This window comes from Halichoerus grypus, chromosome 6 (assembly GCF_964656455.1).
Source record: "Halichoerus grypus chromosome 6, mHalGry1.hap1.1, whole genome shotgun sequence".
Taxonomy (NCBI): domain Eukaryota; kingdom Metazoa; phylum Chordata; class Mammalia; order Carnivora; family Phocidae; genus Halichoerus; species Halichoerus grypus.
Window position 1 is genome coordinate 95,008,167 of NC_135717.1, and position 25,093 is coordinate 95,033,259.

Consider the following 25,093-nt stretch of genomic DNA (forward strand, 5'->3'; position numbering starts at 1 on the left):
CATCCACCCCAGCCTCTCATTTAAGAAGTTGACTAGAGGATTCTTAGGATAACAAAGATTTTGAGAGTTCATTGTGTACATTTCCCTGTTTCTGTGCAGAAGCCCATCTGAGACATTCCACACCCAAGTGAGACAGCCATGCGCTCGGCCAGAGAGCCTGCGCCCTCCCATCTCCCATGGTCACGCTCTAATCTCAGAAAATTCTTCCTCATGTTCAATCTCCATCTGTTTCCCTTTAATACTGGCCTCTATTTATCACCCATTCTTATAGGGGATGAGGCACACAAACCCTCGAAAGCCTAAGAAAATTCTTGCATGCCCACCTGCTAACATCGTTCTATTGCCCATCAGTCCAGGTCTCTGGAATTATAGGTCTCATATAGTTTGTGATTAACCCATTAAAAATCATCAAAAGATCTCTTAAAAAGCATTAATTTGGTCCCTACCAGGGTATAACCCCTTATGTAGACATCTGGTCTCTCCTGAAGCATTTGAAAGATGAAAGTATCCTAATTTCCAGGACAGATAGTTAAGAACTATTTCATCCTCCAACCTCCAGAGCCTCCTCAATTAGTGTCATCACTTTATCACTCATTTGATTAAGGGACAGTATAGCCCTGATGCGGGGCATGACTAATATGACCTCCCCAGTCCCTTTCAGGCTATCATATGAAGTAGGGGTAACAGAATTTGCAGCAGTCCCCACCCCCCAATGCTTGCACCATGGGAGCCCCTGAGGACCAGGCAGACTTGAGTGAGGGCACCGCCGGCTTTTTCCCACAGTGGGCAGAGTGCTAAACCCTGCCATAGTGACCGGTGAGGGAGGCCTGAGGACAGGAGGGCAGTCAGACCCCACACTTCTCCCTCTTCCCCAAATTCAACTTCCCAGCCTAAGCCCCTCCTCTTATGCTCCCAATTCCAAAGTTTCCACACCTTCCATGGTGCTCATCTGAGGCCAGACACCTATCATCAATCATCACAGGCCGGTGCTTCTCAAACCTGAAAGAGCATACAAATCCCTTGGGAGCCTGTTAAAAATGCAGATTCTGATTCAGCACATCTGCATTGGGGCCTGAGATTCTGTATTTCTAAGACACTCCCATGTGGACACCCTCGCTGCTGGTCCATGGACCATACTTTGAAGAGCAGGACCTACATGACTGTAGCAGTTGCTACAACTGTCTCCCAGGAAGAGTCTATCTGTCTGAGAATCATATCTCATCCCTTCCTGATTCAGGAATCTCACTCCATGGTACAGTACACAATACAAACCTCGCTCATAAATTACCTTCAAATGTGAAAACACACATCCCTCACAAGAGTCCCATTCTTTCATGAATCTACAGTTGTATCTCAACACCAGAAAAACAAATAATCCGATTAAAAGATGGGCAGAGACCTGAATATTTATCTACAGAAGACATACAGATGGCCAAGAGACACATGAAAAAATGCTTAACATCACTAATCATCAGGGAAATACAAATTAAAACTGCAATCAGATATCACTTTATACCTGTCAGGATGGCTAAAATCAAAAAGACATGAAATAGAAGTGTTGGCGAAGATATGGAGAAAAAGGAATCCTCATGCACTGTTGGTGGGAATGTCAACTGCGCATGCATTGTGAAAAACAGTATGGCGATTCCTCAAAAAATTTAAAACAGAACAACCATATGATCCAGTAATTCTGCTACTGTGTATTTTCTTAGGTAATCTCTACAGCCAATGTGGGACTCAAACTCACCAGCCTGGTATCAAGAGTCATGCTCTACTGACTGAGCCAGCTAGGCACCTCCTTCACTAGTGGATATTTAACCAAAGAAAAGGAAAATACTTTTTCAATTTTCTTTTAATACTAATTTTGTAAAAGCCAGCGAGCAGCTATAGACACAATTGAAAAGCAGAACGTAAAAAAAAAGGGAAAAAGAGCAAAACACATCCTTCACCATACCTTAAATACAGAGCTCTATTAGTGTTCCCCCAATAATATCTCAAAGGAGCCCTAGATTTCCATACACTCAAGAGTACTCCCCATTATTGTGTAGGGGAACCAGACTGCATTCAGGTGTGATGATGTCAAACCAAATATATACAGGCACTGCTGAGTTCAAGGTCTACAGTTTGGGCCCTTAAGTGGGGTTAAGGGCCCAGGCTGTGCCAGATCCCATACCCGAAGTAGAGAGCAAACCCAATAAGCATCCAGACACCAAATTGGGCCCATGTGGCAGCTGTCATCTGCATCATAAGGTAAACATTCACAAAGATGCTCAGGAGTGGGAGGAGAGGCACAGCAGGGACCTTAAAGTGAAGGGGAGTGGAGCTCTGTGGCTGTCTCCAGATGACCCCAGTGATCCCAATGATGAGCACCAGGAGCAGCACAACCACTGTGATCGGCGCTGGGTCTCCAGAGAGCAGACCTGGCCACCGGGCCAGCACCAGGCAGAGAAGAGTCAGCAGCAGAACAAGCAGTGAGGAGCAAACAACGACAATCCGGCCAGAGAGTGGAGTGGGGGTGGGGCTGCCTGGAAAGAATAGTCCCTGTAGAGTCAGCTTCTCTGCTGCAGGGCCATTCTCCTCCTGCATCTGCGCTTCATTTCCCAAATTCTCCTCCTGCACCTGTGCTTCATTTTCTTCATCCGTCCACTCAGGCTGATACCTGATGATGAGAACACAAAAAGCTACCAGGGAATAAGATGTCAGGGTCCCAATTGACCTGAGGTCCAGAAGATCAGTAAGTCCAAAGAAGAATGCCATGATTGCTGCAGTAATGACAAAGATCACAGTGGTCAGGAAGTAGCCATATGTGCTGAAAAGGATCCTGGCAAAAACAGGGAACAGGAGACCGTCCTTTGCCATCATATGTACCATCCGACGTATGGGCAGTGTAAAGTTCAAATAACTGCCAATAGCACTACAGAAAATCGAAAAAGCTACAACATAATAGGCAGGGGCCCAGCCAATATGGAGAAATACCTCAGGCAAGGTACTCCCAGGTTGAAGCTGGTAGTAAGGCACCATGAGTGTAAGTGCCGCAGAGACACCAAAATACACCAAAGAGCAGATGAGCAGTGAAATCACAATGCCCCTGGGGATGGAACGCTTGGGAGTCTGGGCTTCCTCAACTCTGGTAACAATACCGTCGAAGCCTATAAAAGCATAGAAACAGGTAGCTGCTCCACGGAGAATCCCCTCAAAGCCAAAAGGCATGAATCCACCAGAGCCCATAGGGCCCAAGCTAAAGGTGTCATTGAGTCCAGCCTTTACATAGTCTTCTTCTGTGAGGTTCCAGTTGTGCAGGTCCCCCTTCATGAAGCCAGAGATGATGACAAAACTGAGAACCAAAAGTTTTACCAATGTAAGCAGTTTGAAAATTATGTAGTAGTCACGATACAGCAGATTTTGAATTTCTATGGTAAACAACAGTAGGATCATAGCAAAGTATCCTAGATTGTCTGCAGTGACTTGGGGAACATGTTGTGACATGCTCTCATGCAGGGTCGCAGAGATCCGGTTCCCATACAAGATGTCAAAAGTTAAGGTCAAGGCCTGGATCACAATAACTCCATCAACAACAAGGGAGAGGACAAGGTTCCAGCCAGTGATGAAAGCCCAGAGTTCACCCATAGTGACATAGGTGTAGAGATACGCAGAGCCAGAACGGGGAAGCCGGGCACCAAACTCTGCATAGCACAGCCCAGCCAACAACGATGTCAGGCCCGCCACCAAAAAGCAGATCACAATGGATGGTCCTGCTTGATTACTGGCCACCTCAGTAGCCAAGAAATACACACCAATACCCACTGTGTGGCCCACACCAAGGGCCACAAAGTCCAGAGTGCTCAGTTTTATGCCAGAGTTAAAGTAATACACGTTTTTCTCCAGCGGACGTCTGCGTACCAGCTTTTGACCAAATCTGCGAAGTGCCTGACGTAGCATTCTAGCTGGAACTGAGAAGATTCTAAGGATCAGAGAGCTGTAGCAAGCCCAGGCAGCCAAGAGTGTTGGATCTGGTTCAGTGAGGCTGAGTTAAGCCAGGTTGGGTTGGGGCTGCTGAGGTCCGTTGCTCAGGCTTCAGAGCTGCTGCTTCATATTTCTTCTGGTACATGCTATCCTTCCATAATGCTTAGGGAAACAAATGTTTACTGAACAATGGTAAATGGTTCAACCAACCAACTGAAACTCAAAAGTCATATGTAACTTGTTGCAGCCCAAGTATCACAGAAACTGACACCAAGAGACATCACAGAAAAATCAATCCTACTTCCCCCCCCCCCAAAAAAAGGTACCAAATACCTCCCAACATTCAATTTTTTCTTTTAATTTTATTTTTCAGTAGGCTCAATGCCCAGCAAGGAGCCCAACATGGGGCCGTAACTCACAATCCTAATATGAAGACCCGAGCCGATATCAAGAGTTGACTCTCAACTGACTGAGCCACCCAGGCACCCCAACATTCCCTTTTTTCCATACAATGTGACATAATCCCTTTTGTATTCATAAGTCATGTAGCTTCATGTACCAATTAGATGGTTAGACACAACATGATATGAATGTATTGTGCAAGAATTCACAGGTAGGATGTGTGTGCGGTGCTTGACTGTGAGTTTTGACACATTCATTCATGGACTAGAGGGCTTCGTTGCAAATAGAGACCCATTTTTTAATATATCATCAGAGTTTAAAATACAAATATTGGTCTCTCAGTCTTGAAACTCTTAGCCCCCAAATCTGCTACCCAAGGTCAGATGGCAATTTGGTCCCCTTTTTCCTCAGTCTGCATCATCCATTCAGCTGTGCAGATAACCAAGAATGTACAGTCCACCCCTTCCCTTTCCCCACCTAGGCCCACAGGTGCGCTGTGAACAGAGAGGAGGGAGAAAGGGGCAGGACCTTCATAACCACCTGCAAGAAGGAGAGGACCAGGCTGTCTGGGAAGGAAACACTGGAGAAATGGGGGCAGCAGCCAACCCAGGGTCCATGACTGAGAAGGGAGAGGAGCCAGAAAAGCTATTTAGTGAATTTTGACATTCAATACACCTCACCCAAAGCAACCAGGTAAAAATTCACTACCTTTTTTTATGAAAGTGTGATGGGTATGAAAAGAAAGTGTGATGGGTAGGGAGAAAAGAAATGAGTCACCTAGCTCAGTAGTTCACAACCAAGACAATTCCTTCTGTCCCCTCCCTCTCTGGGTTCCAGGAGAGAAGGTGAGCGCACTTCTGCAGACAGTCTCCTCACTGGCCACACTGTGCTCTCTACACACCCTGAGCCATCTGGGATGTCAGCTGCCAGGGCCTGGAGAATCTGCCCTGCTCTGTCAACCTGTATTAAAACACTCACTTGTGACCCCCTATGAATTTTTCACAAGGAGTTATTTTTAACTCAAACTGCTGCTGAATGTTTTCTTAATGAAAGAATCCTGCATGCAGTTCCATCTTCCCCCTTCTCCCCTGCTGCTATTCAAATGGCTCCCTCCACAAGGGGAACAAGGCTTTGGATGAACAATTCACAGTAATGCCCAGAAATGAGAAGTGGACAACAGAGAGAACAAAGTCATGCAGCCCCCACTCTCCTTCCTACTCAGCCTTTGGTTTTGAGAAAATTTTAGGAAATGCTGTCAGAGGTTTTTAAAGACAGAAAGATCAGTCAAAATTGGAAAGTCTACTCTATAGATGATCAAAAGGAACCCTTGGGTTATGGGCCAGACCTTCTGTCTATAAATCCATCTAGAGTCCTTATTTGCCACTCACCAGTTCCAATGTTATGATTTACCAACAAGCACACAAGATAAGGAGGGTGAATTCTTAACTTATGGAATCTTTCTACATTATTTGAGGTGTTCCCGACCCATGACCAGGCTTCAAACCCTTCCGTGGTTCCACACTGCCCTTTCTTCATAGACCTTCCTTCCTTCCTTCATAATCTGACCTGTGCTTATTCCTCCAGCCTCATCCCCTGCCCAGTTCCTGCTCCAGCTGCGAAATTCGACATTCACCCTGTTCCCCTGCCTCTACTGCCCCCTTGGCCCCTTCACTTAGCTACCCCCACTTCTCATTCAGTTCCCAGCTCCGCAGTTGCTTTCCCAGGAAGCCTCCCCTGACCCTTATGCTGCCCTTCCCATGTGCTCTCCTAGCACCCGGCTTCCGCCATGTGCCACTGATCCTAATGTATCCAAATTCCAGGTCAGCTGCCTGTCTCCTCCATTAGCCTGTGAGTTAGGTGCTCAATAAATATTTGTTGAATAAATGACCATGCTGAGAAGAGAAACCTGAAAGAGGCCATAATCCAGAATTCCTATCTACTGGTCATGGAGATAGATAGATACTTTGTAGCCAAGCAACCTTTATAAACCTGGCTCAGGTAAAGGCATACGTGGTATTACCTTCCTTGTGGAAGGCGAGCAAAATGGATAGTGGGAAGGGGAAACCAACTGTGATAAAACCTTGACCATACATCATTCATGGCAGGTAAAAACCACACATAAGTGATAAGAATTGTTTGCCTTTGAGGACACTTGTTTAAAAATACAGGCAATGAACCACCCATGCCCAGTTAGAGAATCCCTACTTTTTTGAAGGCATCGTGCTCAAGCCCTATAATCCAGGTAGGATGTCCTAAGGCGGAGGTTCTCACTTCAGGGGACAGAGGGAGGCATAACGAAGACACCTGGGGACATTTTCAAACTTCAGATCTTCTCCCTCTGGAGATTCTTGTCCACTAGCCCTGTACTTCCCATGATTGTTCTAAACCATCCTAACTGACAAGAAATTGTCCTCAAGTTCAAGGGGAAGAGAATCTAAAAGCTTCCTTCACAGGAAGACAGTACAGTTTACTAGTTAGGAGTAAGGCTCTACAGGTAGACTGTTCAGGTTCAAATCGCACCTCAACCTCCCACCTGGTGACTCTGGACAAATTAGTTCACCTCTTGGGGCTTTAGTTGTCACAACAGTCAAATGGGAGTAAAAGTAGATACCTCACAGGGCAGCTATGAGGAGTAAGGGAAATGATGTCTGTATAGCACTTAGCTCAAAGCGTAGCAAACAATATGGATTTAATATTATCTACCTAGTACTTAATACTGAAATCATTGAAAATCAATCAGTCTTTATAAATGTGCAGGCTCAAAATCATCCATTAAAACTCGAGCTTGTTAGCCAACCCTCATGAGACAATGAAAACAGTTTTATTCCATATGATTCACCTTGAAATGCTAAGGACTCTAATTAGACACTCTCATCCATGCTGGTGCTAACACATGAGGGGGTCCTAGGCTTACTGTGGTAGACCAGGCATCGAGAAATGCAAGGCTCAATATAATAATAATAATTATTATTATTATTATTATTATTATTATCTTTGTCTACAGATGCCCCATCTGGAACAGGCAGTGCTGGGTACTATAGAGATAAGATCAATGAACACTATGTCAGAAATTCTGGATGTGAGCCTTGGCCCTTCCTTGTGACTACATGAACTTGGGTAATTTGCTTAATCTCTCTAAGCCTCAGTCTCTTCTTCCACTGGGAACCTTACTTGACCTCCCTCACTGGGTCAACATGAGAATTCAATAAGAAGAGACAAACTATCACACACTGCTGGTGGGAGCGTCACTGGGGACCACCCTGAAGCGCAATCTTTGTGGAACTAAGAATGCACACACAATTGGGCACTGTAGTTGTTGAATGGGTGAATGTATCTAAAACCAATGTAGAACATGGACTGGAAGAACACTTGTTAAATATACTGAAGTAAGTGCCTCCAGTGAGGAGGGGAAATGAGAATAGAGATAAGAATGAAAGGGGAAAATAAAATGCATTGAAAAGGGGCCTGGGAGGCGAACCATGAGAGACTATGGACTCTAAAAAACAAACTGAGGGTTCTAGAGGGGAGGGGGGTGGGGGGATGGGTTAGCTTGGTGATGGGTATTAAAGAGGGCACATTCTGCATGGAGCACTGGGTGTTATAGGCAAACAATGAATCATGGAGCACTACATCAAAAACTAATGATGTAATGTATGGTGATTAACATAACATGATAGAAAAAAAAAAAAAAAGAAAAAGAAAAGGGGCCTGACAGAAAGCAATGGTGCAAACACACCATGACTGAGGGAGGGACTGACTCCACTCTGTGCACTGCAGGTTCAACACAGGATTGCAGGAGATAATGTTGTGAGAGCACCTGGTACAGAGCCTGATAAATGACAGGGTCTCAGTAGATTTAAACTGAAGGGGAATCAGAATCCTGTAATCACCAGGATATGGAGAATACAAAGAAAGAACCTACTAGTTCCCTCTGAACCCATTTCCCTTTTCCCAATTCTTCTCCTCCAGCCCCTTCAACTGTCTTTGGAGGCTCCTGTAGTTGGCACTAAGGATGCTTCTGCCACGTTTCTCTCTCTGGGGAACCACCCCAGCAACCACCTCTCAACAAAGACACAACAGTGGTTCTTCATATTTGTTGAGTCACAGACCCACCTGAGGTTGGTCACCTCAAAAAAAAATGTCATACACTCTTCTGAAGTCCATCTATGGACCCTGAGCAGGAATCCCAGAGGAGGACCATCTGAATGGCAGTGTGGGATAAGGGTTGCATGATAATTTCTGTTTTCCTCAACTGTGTTGTGCAGGGTGATCCTTGTGCTCTTTCCACTTTTACCGAAGATGAGGGACAGTGGGCCTACAGACAAAGTAAGAAGATACCAGAGATGCAACCCAAAAAACAAAACATCTGGGAATTAAATAATCATGTTTTATGACTCCACAGGAGCAGGCAGAACAAACAAATGAACATCAACCAAACATATAGAAGAGAAAGCAAATCCATGATTGGGAATCCTGAGAGAGCCTACCAGAAATCCAGCCTATAACAAAAAAGAGAACATTGTCCTCAAACACCATGTCCAGAAATGCCCTTTTTCTGTGCAATAATCTGCAATTATTCCAATGGTTTATATTCAGCAGACTCTCCGACCCAGCTGTCAAAGCCCTGCCCTAATTCTCCCCCTACCCTCAGATACATCACCTCCTTCCCAACTCAGCTCTTCATATCCTGACTTACCCTTTCTGGGATGAGCCTTTGGCCTGGGTAAGTTACCTGCCCTGCCTGGGATGCCCTCCTCACTCATGTGCAGTCTTGACCCTCTAGCTCTTCTCAGCCCTATTCTACAACCTTTCCCCACTCCGCATCTAGGAAGCCTTTCCTAAGCCATCCCGACTGATCCCCAACTCCAACCTTCCTCCCCTTCCCACCAGCACTCACAGCCTGTCCTGATGGTCAGCTGAAACTAATTTTCCCTTTCTATCTGGTGGTGTCTTGGGTGTGTCACTTAAATTCCTTTATAGTCTAAAAGCTTCTGGAAGGCTGGGCCAGGATCTATATGCCTCCTCATTCTGGATTCCACACTTCCTTTTTTTTTTTTTTAATATTTTATTTATTTATTTGCCAGAGGGAGAGAGAGAGCGCGCACACAAGCAGGGGGGGAGCGGCAGGCAGAGGGAGAAGCAGGCTCCCCACTGAGCAAGGAGCCCGATGTGGGTGGGACTCAATCCCAGGACCCTGGGATCATGACCTGAGCCGAAGGCAGACGCTTAACCGAGACTGAGCCACCCCAGGCGTCCCTGGATTCCACACTTCCATCTCCAACCCTCACTACACAAGACAAGGATCTGCTCATAATTGTAGCAAGCAACCAAAAGAGGCATTTAGGACAGAGAAAATGAATATATAGCTGTATTGATTAGCTACTATATCTTGAGATTCCTAGAAGAAGGGTTTTTTTGTTTTGCTTTTTGGAATGAGAATGAACTATTGGGACTTCATCAAGTTAAAAAGTTTCTGCACAGCAAAGGAAAGAATCAACAAAACTAAAAGACATAGGTCGCCTGGGTGGCTTAGTTGGTTAAGTGGCTGCCTTCCGCTCTGGTCATGATCTCAAGATCCTGGGATCAAGTCCGGCATCAGTCTCCCTGCTCAGTGGAGAGTCTGTTTCTCCCTCTGCCCCTCCCTGCCCAACTTGTGCGCTCCGCCCCCCTCAGTCTCTCAAATAAATGAATAAAGCCTTAAAAAAAAAAAAAAAAAAAACTAAAAGACAATCTATGGAGGGGCGCCTGGGTGGCTCAGTTGGTTAAACCGCTGCCTTCAGCTCAGGTCATGACTCCAGAGTCCTAGAATCGAGCCCCGCATCGGGCTCCCTGCTCGTGCAGGAAGCCTGCTTCTCCCTCTGCCTGCCGCTCCCCCTGCTTGTGCTCTTTCTCCCTCTCTCGTTATCTATCTCTCTGTGTCAAATAAATAAATAAAATCTTTATAAAAAAAATAAATAAATAAAAGACAATCTACGGAATGGGAGAAGATATTTACAAAGGACATATCTGATATCTGGGTTAGTATCCAAAATCTACAGAGAACTTCTCAAACTCAACACCCAAAAAATAAATAATCCAGTTAACAAATCAGCAGAAGACATGAACAGACATTTTTCCAAAGAAGACATCCAGATGGCTAAAAGACACATGAAATGATGCTCAACATCACTCATCATCAGTGAATTACAAATCAAAACCACGATGAGATACCACCTCACACCTGTCAGAATGGCTAAAATTAACTACACAGAAAACAACTGGTGTTGCCTAGGATGTGGAGAAAGGGGAACCCTCTTGCACTGTCGGTGTGAATGCAAACTGGTGCAACCACTCTGGAGAACAGTATGGAGGTTCCTCAAAAAGTTAACAATAGAACTACCCTTCTACCCAGCAATTGTACTACTAGATATTTACCAAAGGATAAAAAAATACTGATTCGAAGGGGAACATGCACCCTGATGTTTATAGCAGTATTATCAACAATAGCCAAATTATGGAAAGAGTCCAAATGTCCATCAACTGAAAAATGGATTAAGAAGATGTGTGTATGTATATACACAATGGAATATTACTCCAACATCAAAAAGAATGGAATCTTGCCATTTGCAACAATGTGGATGGAACTAGAGCATATTATGCTAAGGGAAATAAGTCAGTCAGAGAAAGACAAATACTGGGGCACTTAGATGGCTCAGTCGTTAAGCGTCTGCCTTCGGCTCAGGTCATGAACCCAGGGTCCCGGGATCGAGCCCCACGTTGGGCTCCCTGCTCCGCGGGGGTCTGCTTCTCCCTCCCTTATACTTATAAGATATAAGTAACCCAAGGAAAGACAAATACTTTATGTGATTTCACTCATATGTGGGATTTAACAAACAAAACAGATGAACATAGAGGAAGGGAAAAATAAAATAAGATGAAAACAGAGCGGCAAACCATAAGAGACTTTTTTTTTTTTAAGATTTTATTTATTTATTTGACAGAGAGAGAGAGCGAGAGAGGGAACACAAGCAGGGGGAGTGGGAGAGGGAGAAGCAGGCCTCCCGCAGAGCAGGGAGCCCGATGAGGGGCTCGATCCCAGGACCCTGGGATCATGACCTGAGCTGAAGGCAGACGCTTAACGACTGAGCCACCCAGGCGCCCCACCATAAGAGACTCTTAATAGTAGAGAACAAACTGAAGGTTGCTGGAGGGAGGTGGGTGAGGGATGGGCTAAAGGGATGATGGGTTTTAAGGAGGGCTCTTGTGATGAGCCCTGGGTGTTAGATGTAAGTGATGAATCACTAAATTCTACACCTGAAACCAATTTTACCATATGTGTTAACTAACTAGAATTTAAATAAGAACTTGAAATAAAAAATGATCAGTCTACAAAACAGGTTTCCACAGATAGTTGACTTTCTATAAAACAATTGACCTGTGCTGTTCAAAACTGTCAATGTCAGGAATGGCAGGCTGAGGAACTGTTGTGGATTAAAGGAGAATAAAGAGAAATGACAGAGATGCAATGCAGAGCCCTGGATTGCACCTGGATCAGGGAGAAAAATTTTAGGATAAAAAATAAGGAAATTAGTAAACTTTGAATCAGACCATATTTCATACACACACACACACACACACACACACACACATTGGAGAGAGCAAGCAACTGTGCCAAAATAGTAACAACTGCTCAATCTCATTGAAAGATAAAGGAGTGTTAATACTACTATTCTTAAAACTTTCTGTAGGTTTGATATTTATCAACCTAAAAAGGTAGGAGGAAAACAACAATGTCCCAGTAGTAAAGGTTATGGTTTCTCCTTCCCTAAATGTCCTTTATAAACAAGCTTGCCATCACTTTTGGTTAGAACAAAATTCCACCCAGAATGATCTAGCCCCAAATCAGGAACATTAGATCAGAGGAGTGGGTGGGAAGATAGAACTCCTTTGTCTTTGATTTACAACCAAAACTGTCAGCAAGAAAACTGCCTGGAAAGAAACCACGTTGGCTCATGTTAGTATGGTTATAACAACTCCAAATTTTTATTGTCATTTTGTGGGACTACCACAAACTAATACACCAAGGCCCTAGGCCTGAACTCTAAGAGGCGAACAGGTACAAAGCCTGGAGGCAGAGAAAAATGGTTTCTGGCAAATAGGGGTACCATATATATGTGCAAGACTTAGGGCTACATGGACAGAGGAGTGAAAAAGAATTTGATGAGCTGCAAGTAATGCACAGATGTTATTGCATTAACCTGCATAACAACCCAAGGACGTAAGTATTATTCCACTTTACAGACTGAGAGCTTAGACAACTGCCCCAAGCTCATAGCCAGTACAAAGAAAAGCTGGAATTTCAACCTGGTCCTTTGTTTCTTCAAAGACCATGTTCTTTCTCCTGCAGCACCCTATCTCCACAAAGAGTTAAGACTATAGGGCATGGCTAATAAAGGACTATTTGAACCAGTTCTCATATTTGTGCCTAGGTCACTTTCTGCCGATGTCATCCATTTCCTCCCAAATAGACACTGATGGGCCAAAGCTAGAAGTACTGCGATCATTAAATCGGAGAGCTCTATTTAAACTGTTTCCTGCTAGAATCCAAACCTAATCTTGGGCCTAAATGTCTCCAGACCATCTGTTTAGATGTCAATAAAGATTCCAAAGCATCCCTGTACCTATTCCAATAGTTCCCAGATACGATTTTACATGTAATTGTAATTCCTGCCCACAACTTTAGCCCATTTCCTTTTGCTTGGCTTTTAGTGTAAATACAGCATAAAAGATCTCTAGAACCAAAAAGAAGAATGAAAACCCATGTTCAGTGCATTTAAGGAGTGCTAGACTAAAAAATGAAACCTTGATTCTCACTGTGTAAAAAAAGATGGGGAGGGGGAGCAGGCATTTTCTAAAATGGGAGCCCAATGGCAGGAAGATGGTTACAATCTCCCTGACAATGTGGATGCCTCCAGGTTTGGTCTTCCCAAACCTCAGCCATCATCCAAGGCTTCCAGATGCTGCCTGTATATACTATTAGGAAACATCTGTCACAAAGGACAGCCCCAACTGGGACAAAGGCGGGTAGGAAGGCAGATAGATGGTGCCAGCTTAATGAGGATAGTTCAACAAAACTTTTTTTAAAAAATATTTTTTATGTATTTATTTGACAGAGAGAAAGTGAGAGAGCACAAGTGGGGGGAGGGGGGAGAGGCAGAGGGAGAAGCAGACTCTCCACTGAACAGGGATCCTGAGGTGGGGCTGGATCCTAGGACCCTGAGATCATGACCCGAGCTGAAGGCAGACACTTAACCAACTGAGCCATCCAGGCACCCCAACAAAACATCTTTTTAAGCCTTCTAATTCCCTTGGCCTTTTGCTCCCTAGACTTGGCTGCCAATCATGAGCAGACTTGGAATGTTTGCCAGAGAATGGCAATGTCCTCTATATCCTTAACCCAGAAAAACCAGTACCAGAATAACGTCAGCTCGCCAGTCATCCAAAATATGATTAACCCCCTTCCAGAGCTAAAATGCCAGAGTGATGCTGGTAATAGGACTTCAGCTATGTAAGACTGATCATTCTGGCTTGGTTATTGTTGACAACCAGACACCTGGCCTAGTAAAATATAAAAAAAAAAAAATGGGCATTGGTGTTTCCCATTGTGACCCTCGTCTGTGACTAGCTCAGAGCTCGCGGCACCTAGAGCATTGTTAATATTTATTAATCACCCATGGATATAAGCACAAAGGCCAGTGGACATCAGACATCAGTACAGACCTCTTGGTCTGTTTTAGATCTCTTCATTATTATTTTTTTTAAGTAGGCTCCATGCCTAGCATGGAGCCCAACGTGGGGCTTGAACTTACCACCCTGAGATCAAGACGTGAGCTGAGATCAAGTGTTGGGACACTTAAACCGACTGAGCCACCAAGGCACCCCTTCTTATTTTTTTAAAGTTATTAATGAATATGGACATGAGATAAGGAATAATGGGTATTCTGAACATGCTATTACTATAGGAAGATCAACAGAGAAGATAAAGGATTGCCTTTACGCTTTAATTTCAAATGGAAAAAAAACCAAATATGTTCAGAAAAAAGGGGATTGACAAAGCTGCCTCTAAGGTTCCTGACTTTATTCAGGGAAATTGCATATAAATTTGGAACAAATCTAAGAAACTACAACTGAACTCATTGATATCAGATATTTGTGGTTTGCCAACCTAGCCCTAAATTCAATTCAACTGACATGAAATCACTTAGACACTTAGCACTGTGTCCACACTAGACCTCTATCTAGTAGGTTCCTACAGTTTACAAACACTGCATATCCACAGTCAGCCTTCTGCCATACTTCCTGGTCCACCCTCTCGGTCCATAAATTGGTAACTCGGAACAATGAGATCCTCTCAGCTCTCACTTAGATTCACCCAACAGCCATATGAGAGTGCTGCCCTTCCTTGAAGCAGGATAAAGCCCTAAATCACATTCTTCCTGACTACTACACTGCCCCAGATAACTGAAGTGTGAGTGCTCTCTACCTTCCTTCTGGAAAATGACACTTTCCTCAAGTCTTAAAAAGAACCACACACAAACCGCCCCACCGCCCAATACACACACACTCCCAACCAACCTGCAGTTTCCTGCTCTCTATTCAGTCAAAACCTCTAAGATTATATTTCTGTCTTTCTTTTCACTGTTCGTCTACCACTTACGCCTACCATTAACCTTTACCATGGCTCCTGCTTCAACAGGACAAATCTTTACCCACACATGCACATCTTGCTGGCATTAACATCAGCCCTCAAACGGACTGAACCTCTCTGCCTAGAACACACTCTTTCCAAACCCTGTTCAACAGGACCCTCCTTCCCCAAGCTTTCTCTAGAGAGAAATATCTGATCTCTCTAGTATGCTCTCCTTGTCCCTGCTCTCCCCCTCATTAATGTTCAGAGGCATAACTCAGGGCCTAGAACTTTGCACTGGGAGCAATCACTGTTAGGGAAGAAGGCAGGAGTAGCAGGTGATGAGGTGGAGCCCAGGAGCAGAGCTTCTGCCTGATGACACTTTCAGCTTGCCTTTCCTTCCCCAGCTGAAGCCTGAGGTAGAGAGTTAACTGGCCACAGCCAAGGAAGTACCCCCAGGATTTATAGCCCAGTTTGGCGATGTCAGAGATCTGACACAAGAACTGAGGTCCAGGTCTCTTTCACCACATCAAAGTGAAAGTACAAGGGAAGTAACCCAAGTCAGTTCAGACAAAGTGCATTATCTGTGACATTTATGATTTGCTCCATTGTCATCCCCTTGACGTGTGACAACTGAAAAGACAACACAGAGTTTTATTACTTTCACTGCTTTACTTTATTTGGAGAAATGCCGTTATACAGTAAGCTCCCAGAAGAAAAAAAAATTCTCTATTTGCTACCATTTTTCCTTACTATCTTCAGATTCCCACACAGATGGGTTCAGTATACTTTGGGTTGGGTCTAAAGTGAGAAATCGGATGGCCCCTCAAGTAGGAACCACAAAAAGTTTCTAAGTGAGAAAGACTGGATTCAATCTATGAAAGTTCAGATTTCAACTAAGTATAAATGAATACAAAGGCAAATTCTAAATAGAAAATTCAGGCACCACACTGATTCTTTGTGCAAAAGAACTCATCCAAAAGCAACATTTTATTTCCCCTAAATTATCAACACCACCACTATTACCCCCAAATCATCATGCACTCAGTTACACACAATGCAAGACAATGGTGGCAAATAGAGAATTCCCCTCTCTGGGAACTTACAATTAAGGGCATTTCAGGAACACCTGCCTACCTGCCAAAATAAATAAAGGTACATGAACTATGAACCAGGAAGGGTATTCCTCAATCAGAAATGAACAGTCAAGGCAAAGGCATGTCAAGATCCCAGATGGCTTCCTAGTTGATGGAAGATAAGAGTAGGAAGGACCCCATTTTCCAGTGTTGGCAAGACTGAGTGAGAATCTTCTATGCACTGTGGGTCAGCCTGAGAAGTCTGCATGGAAGAGGTGTAAATACCCCATCTTGACATTGTGTATAAATGTTTCCCAGGGAAACATCAGTTCAAGCTACATCTTCAGCTTGGGCCATGATCCAATAAATAGATCCTCTTTTAGGCCGTCCTTCCCTGCCCTACCACCAAGAACACAAACTCCAACACACCTTGAACTAATAAATACAGTTTGCCCAGCTAGACAGATCCAGGTAAATATATGCTACAGATATTGATACAGATGTAGATACTAAGATATAATATTAATAATAATTAATAGCAGTAATTCTCAGTCTTGGTCTGTGCAGAAAAGGCCAGTAGAGCAAAACCACTGCCGTAGTAATAAATGTGTAACTTCTCTCCTGGGGAAAGAAAAGGGAAGGTCAGATAGTTTCCCTGAAAAGTTGAAAAGAAAGCTGAAGTAACCAAATTCAGCTCATACCAAAGAAAAATAAATATCCTAACTTATCTCCCAGGAGTCTTCTGAGAACTTCACCAAATGGATCACTTACAGGCATCCTCCCACCTATGATCTTACTTTGTACTGTATTGTTTGCATGTTACTTGGAAGAAGCCCTTTGTCTCCCTTTCTAAAATAAAACCTCCTCAAGGTAGAACCTGCTTCATGTTTTCTCAATGAGGATAGAAATCCTAATTCTGCAAGTAAATATTACTAGGTGCAACCAAGACTTGAATTTGAAGGTATGCCTCCCCCAAAAAAACCTGCTCATGAGACCAAGAGGAAACACAGCCACTTCCTCCAACTCACCTACCTACCCTACCACCCCCAGCACTACACCTCCCAAATCCCATCCCAGTCTGGCAGAGGCTGAATTCCAAATCAGTGAAAACCCATCCTGATGCAGACTAACACACACCAGACCAACTGTACGTAGACTGAAATCTACATAAATGGAGACCAAAACTATTTTGCTTCCTTCCCACAATATCTCTGGAGTCCCGGCAACATGCACACCCTACACTAGTAAAATTACACCATTATTTGGGTAAACAAGCAGATAACCAGCGATTCACTAGAGGTTGTATAGACTCCATATTGTCTAGTATCATCCTGGGATGGTTGTGAACAGGTGCTTTTTCTTAGTCCCTCTGGGATAACTGCAGAGAAGACAGAGTTAAATGTAACCTTCCTCATCCATGATTTGGCACATTGACAGGTTCAGTTTCAGTCAGATTCTAGCTTTCGAAATTCTTAACATTCCTATCACAACAAAACAAGATGGTCAATTTGACAAATCAGAAAAGCCTGAGCTTCTGCTTCTAGAGGTCTTCAGAAACTAGATGGGCTACCAGGAAGAAATCAGAATGAGAATTTCTGAACAGGAATCAGAAAGAGACCTGGGAAAGCCAGGAAGGGCGTGCAATTAAGGGATTAGAAAGTGATATGATACATTGATGTCAATAGTGAAAATCGATTTTTCTACTTCCCCATACAATTCTCTACTCTCCTTTACTCAACCCTGAATCCTATCAACACAGAACACCTAAGAAAAGTCCTCAGGAGATGGTTGCCTGGGTGGCTCAGTTGGTTAAGCATCTAACTCTTGGTTTGGGCTAAGGTCACGTTCTCAGGGTCATGGGATGGAGCCCTGTGTCAGGCCCCACCCTGGGCATAGAGACTGCTTAAGATCCTCTCTCTCTCCCCACCCCACCCCCCCAGCCACTTCCCCTTTCTCCGCTTCCCTGTGCACTCTCTCTCTTAAAAAGAAAAAAAAAAGAAAAGTCCTCAGGAGAAAGCAGTAGAAGGAAATCCATCTGCCTGTCCACCTGCTTTTCCAAACTACAGCTATGACGTAGAATAGCCTTTGTCTAAAATGAGCACTGATCCACACCTACTTTTTCCAAGAATCTTGACTAAACAGCTTTGTTTTTTCCCCTAAATATTTCCTTTCCTTGTAAGCAGAGAATCTAGAAATCCATCCAGTGGTCCCATCTATCACTATACTCTGTCTCCATTTTAGACTAGCAGTTGTGATTGTCAGAGCCCACGGCTCCTTCTTCCATGTACCTCCTCCCAATACACATCCTCAGTAATAGACTGCACACTAGGTGGCCTACGTAAGGCCAACTATCTCTCTGGTTATCTTCCTTCACATCTTCCAATGTGTCCTTCTGTCCTACCATGTAAGTACTTGGCTGTCTCTCTGTCCTTTCTCACCAAACTGTCCTTGGTTCCTCTCATAGCCCTAGGTGGCTGCTCCACACCACCACCATCTCCCATGGAGTGTTAATTGGCTTTGCTTTGTTCATTACATTTGTATCTTTGGGGTAAATACCCAGTAGTGCAATTGCTAGGTCCTAGGGTAGCTCTATTTTCAACTTTTCGAAGAACCTCCATACTGTCGTCCAGAGTGGCTACACCAGCTTGCATTCCCACCAACAGTGTAGGAGGGTGCCCTTTTCTCCACATCCTCACCAACATCTGTTCTTTCCTGACTTGCTAATTTTAGCCATTCTGACTGGCGTAAGATGGTATCTCATTGTGGTCTTGATTTCTATTTCCCTGATGCTGAGTGATGTGGAGCATTTTTTCATGTGTCTGTTGGCCATTTGGATGTCTTCTTGGGAGAAATGTCTGTTCATGTCTTCTGCCCATTCCTTCACCGGATTATCTGTTTTTTGGGTGTTGAGTTTGAGAAGCCCTTTATAGATCTTGGATACTAACCCGTTATCTGATAAGACATTTGCAAATATCTTCTCCCATTCTGTCGGTTTTCTTTTGGTTTTGTCAACCGTTTCTTTTGCTGTGCAAAAGCTTTTTATCTTGAGTCCCAATAGTTCATTTTTGCTTTGTTTCCGTTGCCTTTGGAGCAGTATCTAGCAAAAGTTCCTGTGGCCGAGGGCACAGAGGTTGCTGCCTGTGTTCTCCTCAAGGATTTTGATGGATTCCTGTCTCACATTTAGGTCTTTCATCCATTTTCAGTCTATTTCTGTGTATGGCACAAGGAAATGGTCCAGTTTCATTCTTCTGCATGTGGATGTCCAATTTTCCCAACACCATTTGTTGAAGAGACTGTCTTTTTTCCATCGGCTATTCTTTCCCGCTTTGTCAAAGATTAGTTGACCACAGAATTGAGGATCCATTTCTGGGTTTTCTATTCTGTTCCATTGATCTATGTGTCTCTTTTTGTGCCAGTACCATACTGTCTTGATGATTACAGCTTTGTAATAGAGCTTGAAGTCTGGAATTGTCATGCCACCAGTTTTGGTTTCATTTTCAACATTCCCTTGGCTATCTGGGGTCTTTTCTAGTTCCAAACAAATTTTATATATATATATATATATTCAGACTTAGAAATTGGCTACATTAAACTATTAAATAGAATCCATGACCGTTGGGAGGAAAACAAAGCCATTGCCTTGGAAACAGTTATATTTATGTTTATATAACATAAACACTATATATCAAATACAACTATTTAACATCTTAATCAGATCTAGACATAAAGACAGACATGCAGATATAGATCCAGATGTGGACATACATATGGATACATACAGGTGATAAGTTAGTCTGCGTAGCGGCCTACTTCTTGCTCACTGCTAAGCAACCTCAATATAGAAAGGGTAGCAAATTGAAATCTGTGTCTAACAAAATATGTCACGCCCTCTCACGAAGTAAATTCACAAAAAGATAAATATGGCTTAGATATGCAACATGAACTGACATCAGTTGTGGTCAGGAATGGCATAAGGAAATCAAACTATCAGCAAGGTCCCCAAATTATAAATCACATCATTCCTACAGCAAAATGTTGCAGATTAATCACAGTGAGAAATGCCACAATAAATCATTGAATTCCTTTGAAATAAAAGTGATTTGTTTGACTCTGCAAATGATATAAAATATTCCCTTCACTTCTGTACACTTTCAAACAGCACCCTGAAAGGAAATCCAAGATAAGCAATAGGAATAAATACAGCTTGAAGATACAACAGGAGTGAATCAAATGTTTCTGTCCTTAGGTAATAAATAAAGTATAAGGGGGCTAGGTTAGGATTATTTTCAGCAATAAGCACAGAAAACTAGTAGTGGCTTAAACATACAGAGATTTATTTGTCTCAGGAAACAAGAGGCCTGGAGGTAGGCAACCCAGAGTCTTAAAAGGGTCTCAATTAAGTCTTAGAGAAGGGTCTTTCCATCTCTCCCCTGCACATCATTAGCAAATAGATCTTCATCTTCATACTTCTGATCTCATGGTTGCAAGACGGTTGCTCTACCCCTAATCTCACATCCACATTCCAGACAGGAAAAAGGAGAAAGAAAAGGAGGAACTAGCAGTACTTGTATCAGGAGAACAAAGGTTTCCTAAATCCCTGGCTGATTTCTACTTACTCGGTGGCCAGAACGGTGTCCTGTGGCCACCTCACCAGCAAAACGGTATGGAAAGACAGAGATTTTTAGGTAGCACATTGCTGATTTAAACAAAATTAGGATTCTCTTAGTAAAGAAGAAGGGAAGAACGTATATTCAATAGGCATCAAGGAGCAGATGTGTTAAAAAGGCAGTATAGCAAAGGAAGAGAACTTCACAGACAAGAGAGTTTTGAGAAATGAGTGCATTTAGGGGCAGGCAAAAGCAAGTGGATCATCGTAGGACAGAGAGCAAAAGGACCCAGAGAAGTAAAATGAAAATAGGAATATTGTTAAAAGAGTTACTTATGTTTTGCAATAGGATTAGGTTTGTATAATTTTTTGACACATTTCTAAATTACCTTTTAATGTGAAGAAGATCATTACATTATGATTCTGTAAGCCATCTGATAATTGACATTAATATTCCTTCTCAAATGGAGCACTGGGGCGCCTGGGTGGCTCAGTCGTTAAGCGTCTGCCTTCGGCTCAGGTCATGATCCCAGGGTCCTGGGATCGAGCCTCACACTGGGCTCCCTGCTCAGCAGGAAGCCTGCTTCTCCCTCTCCCACTCCCCCTGCTTGTGTTCCCTCTCTCGCTGTGTCTCTCTCTGTCAAATAAATAAATAAAATCTTAAAAAAAAAAAAAATGGAGCACTGATACATACCAAAAAAAAAAAAAAAAAATAGTGTAGGTTCCTGGGGCAGATGGCTGGAGCTAAAGAAAGGAGGAAATAAATGGGTGTCCAGTTCTCTACAAACACCAGACACTGTAACTGTTCTATAACTGGTAATACATTAGATTACTTCAAACATGTCAAAAAGTGAATCATTGCACAGCCAGCTGATATGTCCTTAAACAAATGTTTCATCTTTCTGAGGAAAAACTTTTCCTTCTGTGCATGCAATTTCATAGCCACAATAGTAACAACATTTTTTTTTTTTTTTTTAGTGTTGTATAAAATTTTTTAAACAGCTGTTCTTAAAATGTGACCCATACGGGGCACCTGGGTGGCTGAGTCAGCCAAGCAGCCGACTCCTGATTTCAGCTCAGGTCATGATCTCAAAGTCCTGGGATCAAGCCCCAGGTCAGGCAACCTGCTCAGCGGGGGGTCGACTTGAGGATTTTCTCTCTCTCCCTCTGTCTTACCCTCCCCCCTTAAATAAACAAACAAACAAACAAATAATCTAAAAGAAAAAGTGACCCTACAATAAATGACCTCACCTGAACCAAACCAAATTGGTTAAACTTGTGTCCCCCAAGTCTAATGGCAAAATGTGAATTTCTTTTCACTTTTACCTTGATGTGTTTGAGTTGGCATGTTCAATGTGAAACATTGTTGCTACCAAATATGATTTCATTGAAGGTCAGCTGGAATTCTAAAGTTTCATGTAAACCTGAAAGTATTTTCAAGACGAAAGAGGAAAAATTTATGTTTAAACTTTCATATAAATCTGTCTCAGGTTAATGTGAACTTAAAAGAAAATTAATGGATAAGATAATGCAGTATTTGCAGTATTATTTGAAACAAAATAATTTTTTCTTTTTAAAACAGATAAAATTCTTTGATACAACCTTTCCTTTTTTAAATTCAATTTGCCAACATCTAGTACATCATTAGTTTTTGGTGGTGTTCAATGATTCATTAGTTGTGTATAACACCCAGTGCTCATCACATCACGTGCCCTCCTTAATGTCCATCACCCACTTACCCCATACCCCCCACCCACTTCCCTTTCCACAACTCTGTTTCCTGGCATCAGGTGTCTCTCGTGGTTTGGCTCCCTCTCTTATTTCTTCCCATTCAGTTTTCCCTCCCTTTCCCTACGATCCTCTGCACTATTTCTTATATTCCACATACAAGTGAAACCATATGGTGATTATCTTTCTCTGATTGACTTATTTCACTTAGCATAATACCTATTTCTTTTTTTTAAAAGATTTTATTTATTTATTTGAGAGAGAGAGAATGAGAGACAGAGAGCACGAGAGGGAAGAGGATTGGAGGGAGAAGCAGACCCCCCTGCTGAGCAGGGAGCCCAATGCAGGACTCGATCCCAGGACTCCAGGATCATGACCTGAGCTGAAGGCAGTCGCTTAACCAACTGAGCCACCCAGGCGCCCAGCATAATACCTACTTCTAATGTCAGTATTTTATGTCAACTAAAATAAATCAGCCATATCTATTTGATACCAAAATTTAGTCTTTTTTCCATTTGGAAGAAAATATGCTTTACCTTTTTTTATACCTTCATTTATTTTACAGGAACTACAAGGGATTTCAATAAACAAAAAGTATAAATACAAAGCGTTACTATTTTCTCTTCCCCAGTATAATAATTAGATGTGGGAAATATTTTATTTATCAGAAAACAATCTGAATTTCTCTTATCTTCAATGTAGGTGATGCTAAAATGTTGCCTTAGACACTAAAATGAAAAATAAACATTGATATAATTAAACAATAATTCCACTCCAACGGCCTTTCTCCATTTCTCTGGGAGCTTGAGTTCCAGTCTGTTCTTCTCCTTCCTCTCCCTAAAGGGGTAAGTTTAATAATGTATAGGAGGATCTTGACCCTGGAAAATGAAATCAATAAAGTCTTTAGGGGACTTCCAGGCAGTCTCATGCTCCACCTAATTACTAATTCATTCAGGACATCTACAGTGAGCACTCACTACTAACTGAAGATTGTGGATACAAAGGGAGTCTAGTAATAATCCCTGAGATTAAGGAGTTCACAATAGTGGGGGTGAGGGTCAGGTGGGGTAGCAGGTAGTTTTAAAATAAGGTGATAGGGGCGCCTGGGTGGCTCAGTAGGTTAAGCAGCTGCCTTTGGCCCAGGTCGTGATTCCAGGGGCCTGGGATTGAGTCCCACGTCGGGCTCACTGCTTAGCGGGGAGCCTGCTTCTCCCTCTCCCTCTACCTGCCGCTCCCCCTGCTTGTACTCTCTCTCTCTAATAAAAAATAAAAAATCTTTTAAAAAAAATTAAATAAATAAATAAATAAAATAAGGTATATAAGTCTAAATTCAGGGGATGACAAGTTGCTATTGGAACATATAGAGAGGACACTCAGCTCAATCTTAAGGATATTCTATAAAGCTTCTTAGGGGAGGTGATGGCTGGTTGAACCCAAAGGTCAGTGAGGATTTAGCTCGGGAAAATTAGTTGGAAGAAGAGCATCATAGACAAAGTTATGTGGAAATGCTCAGAAAAGAAAGAACATGCCATATCCTAACAGAAAACAGAGACCAGCCTTGAAAATACCCCGAGCAGAGAAAATCACTTTAGTCATACAAAGCTTACTTTAGCTTATGTTGTAAGACTAACTTCACCTGGATAATTACTTGTGTATACCTCTGGAAAACATCAGCAAAAACAGTTTCCCAAAGTTGATATGAGGTAACCACTAACCAATTCCCTACCGCTTAAGAAAACGTTAATATTCTAATCACTGTGAAGAGGAAAGAGTCACTGACGTCTTACTCTCTAAGCTGCTTTGTAACAACATACCCCTGATCCTCATTCCCTGTTCTGGCTTCAGTGCACCTGCTTCCCCAGCTGTTCTTTGGTGGGTGCACAACAGACTTTTACTAATTACTACTTCGGTGACTCTTTGGTTTTCCTTCTGCTATTTCTGAACTTTTGACAGCACCCACAGCAAATATTTCACGAAGTCACAGCCAGTCATTCACCCTGGAGTAAATGCCACTGAGGTACCACAGGCTAAATCAGACACACGTCCCCCTCTCCCCACCACCTGCGTTTAGAAAACAACAGCAATGTAATAATACCCTCCACTATGCTTATGCGTCCCCCGACGGTGACTGCCAAATACAGACTCTGGTAACCAAGCTTCCTGCATAGAAAAGCCTGGAGATAAAAAGAGAGGGGTAGGCAGTCCGACGTGCCCCTAAAGGACCAAGTTCCATCAGAGATGGGCGAGGATTAACGCCCGTTTCTCTCCTGCCAATATATCGGTGAACGGAAGTGATCCGCGACAGACCGGCCGCACCCTCAGGAAGGAAAAGAAAAAATTAGCCCTTTCAAAGCACATTTACCCCAGAACCTCTCCCCAAGGGGTTAAAGAACCCCTTCACCCCACTCCAGCCCAGCCGCCTCTCTCTCTGACCTCAGAGCGCCGGCCCTCGGGACGACTACTTACACTTTTCAGCCGCTCTCCAATGAGAACTTCCCGCCACCACTCTCTCCTTCTTCTCCAGCGGCGAGCGGGGTAGGTCTCCTCAACCAACCGCAAGTAACACGCTTCTCTAATTGGTGGAGGGGTGTGGCCACGATTTGCGTCACCGAACAAGACTGCGGGTGACTGGGCAATATTGGGGGCGGGCTT

The 25,093-nt window shown here is 43.2% G+C and overlaps 1 protein-coding gene and 1 pseudogene across 5 annotated transcripts in view; both read right to left on the minus strand.

The window, feature by feature from the left end:
- LOC118527529 (ATP-dependent DNA helicase Q1-like) overlaps positions 1–25,093 on the minus strand; it is a 336,638-nt gene that overhangs the window by 48,744 nt on the left and 262,801 nt on the right. The gene's annotated exons all lie outside the window — the stretch shown is intronic.
- LOC118527527 (cationic amino acid transporter 3 pseudogene) lies at positions 1,381–25,002 on the minus strand (annotated as a pseudogene). 3 transcript variants are annotated; one of them, XR_013449103.1, is made up of 4 exons: positions 24,908–25,002; positions 24,537–24,615; positions 22,040–22,137; positions 1,381–4,125 (listed from the first exon to the last, which is right to left on the minus strand). The product of XR_013449103.1 is annotated as a cationic amino acid transporter 3 pseudogene, transcript variant X2 (transcript). The 3 variants fall into 3 exon arrangements; XR_013449104.1 differs by lacking the exon at positions 24,537–24,615; XR_013449102.1 differs by lacking the exons at positions 22,040–22,137; positions 24,537–24,615.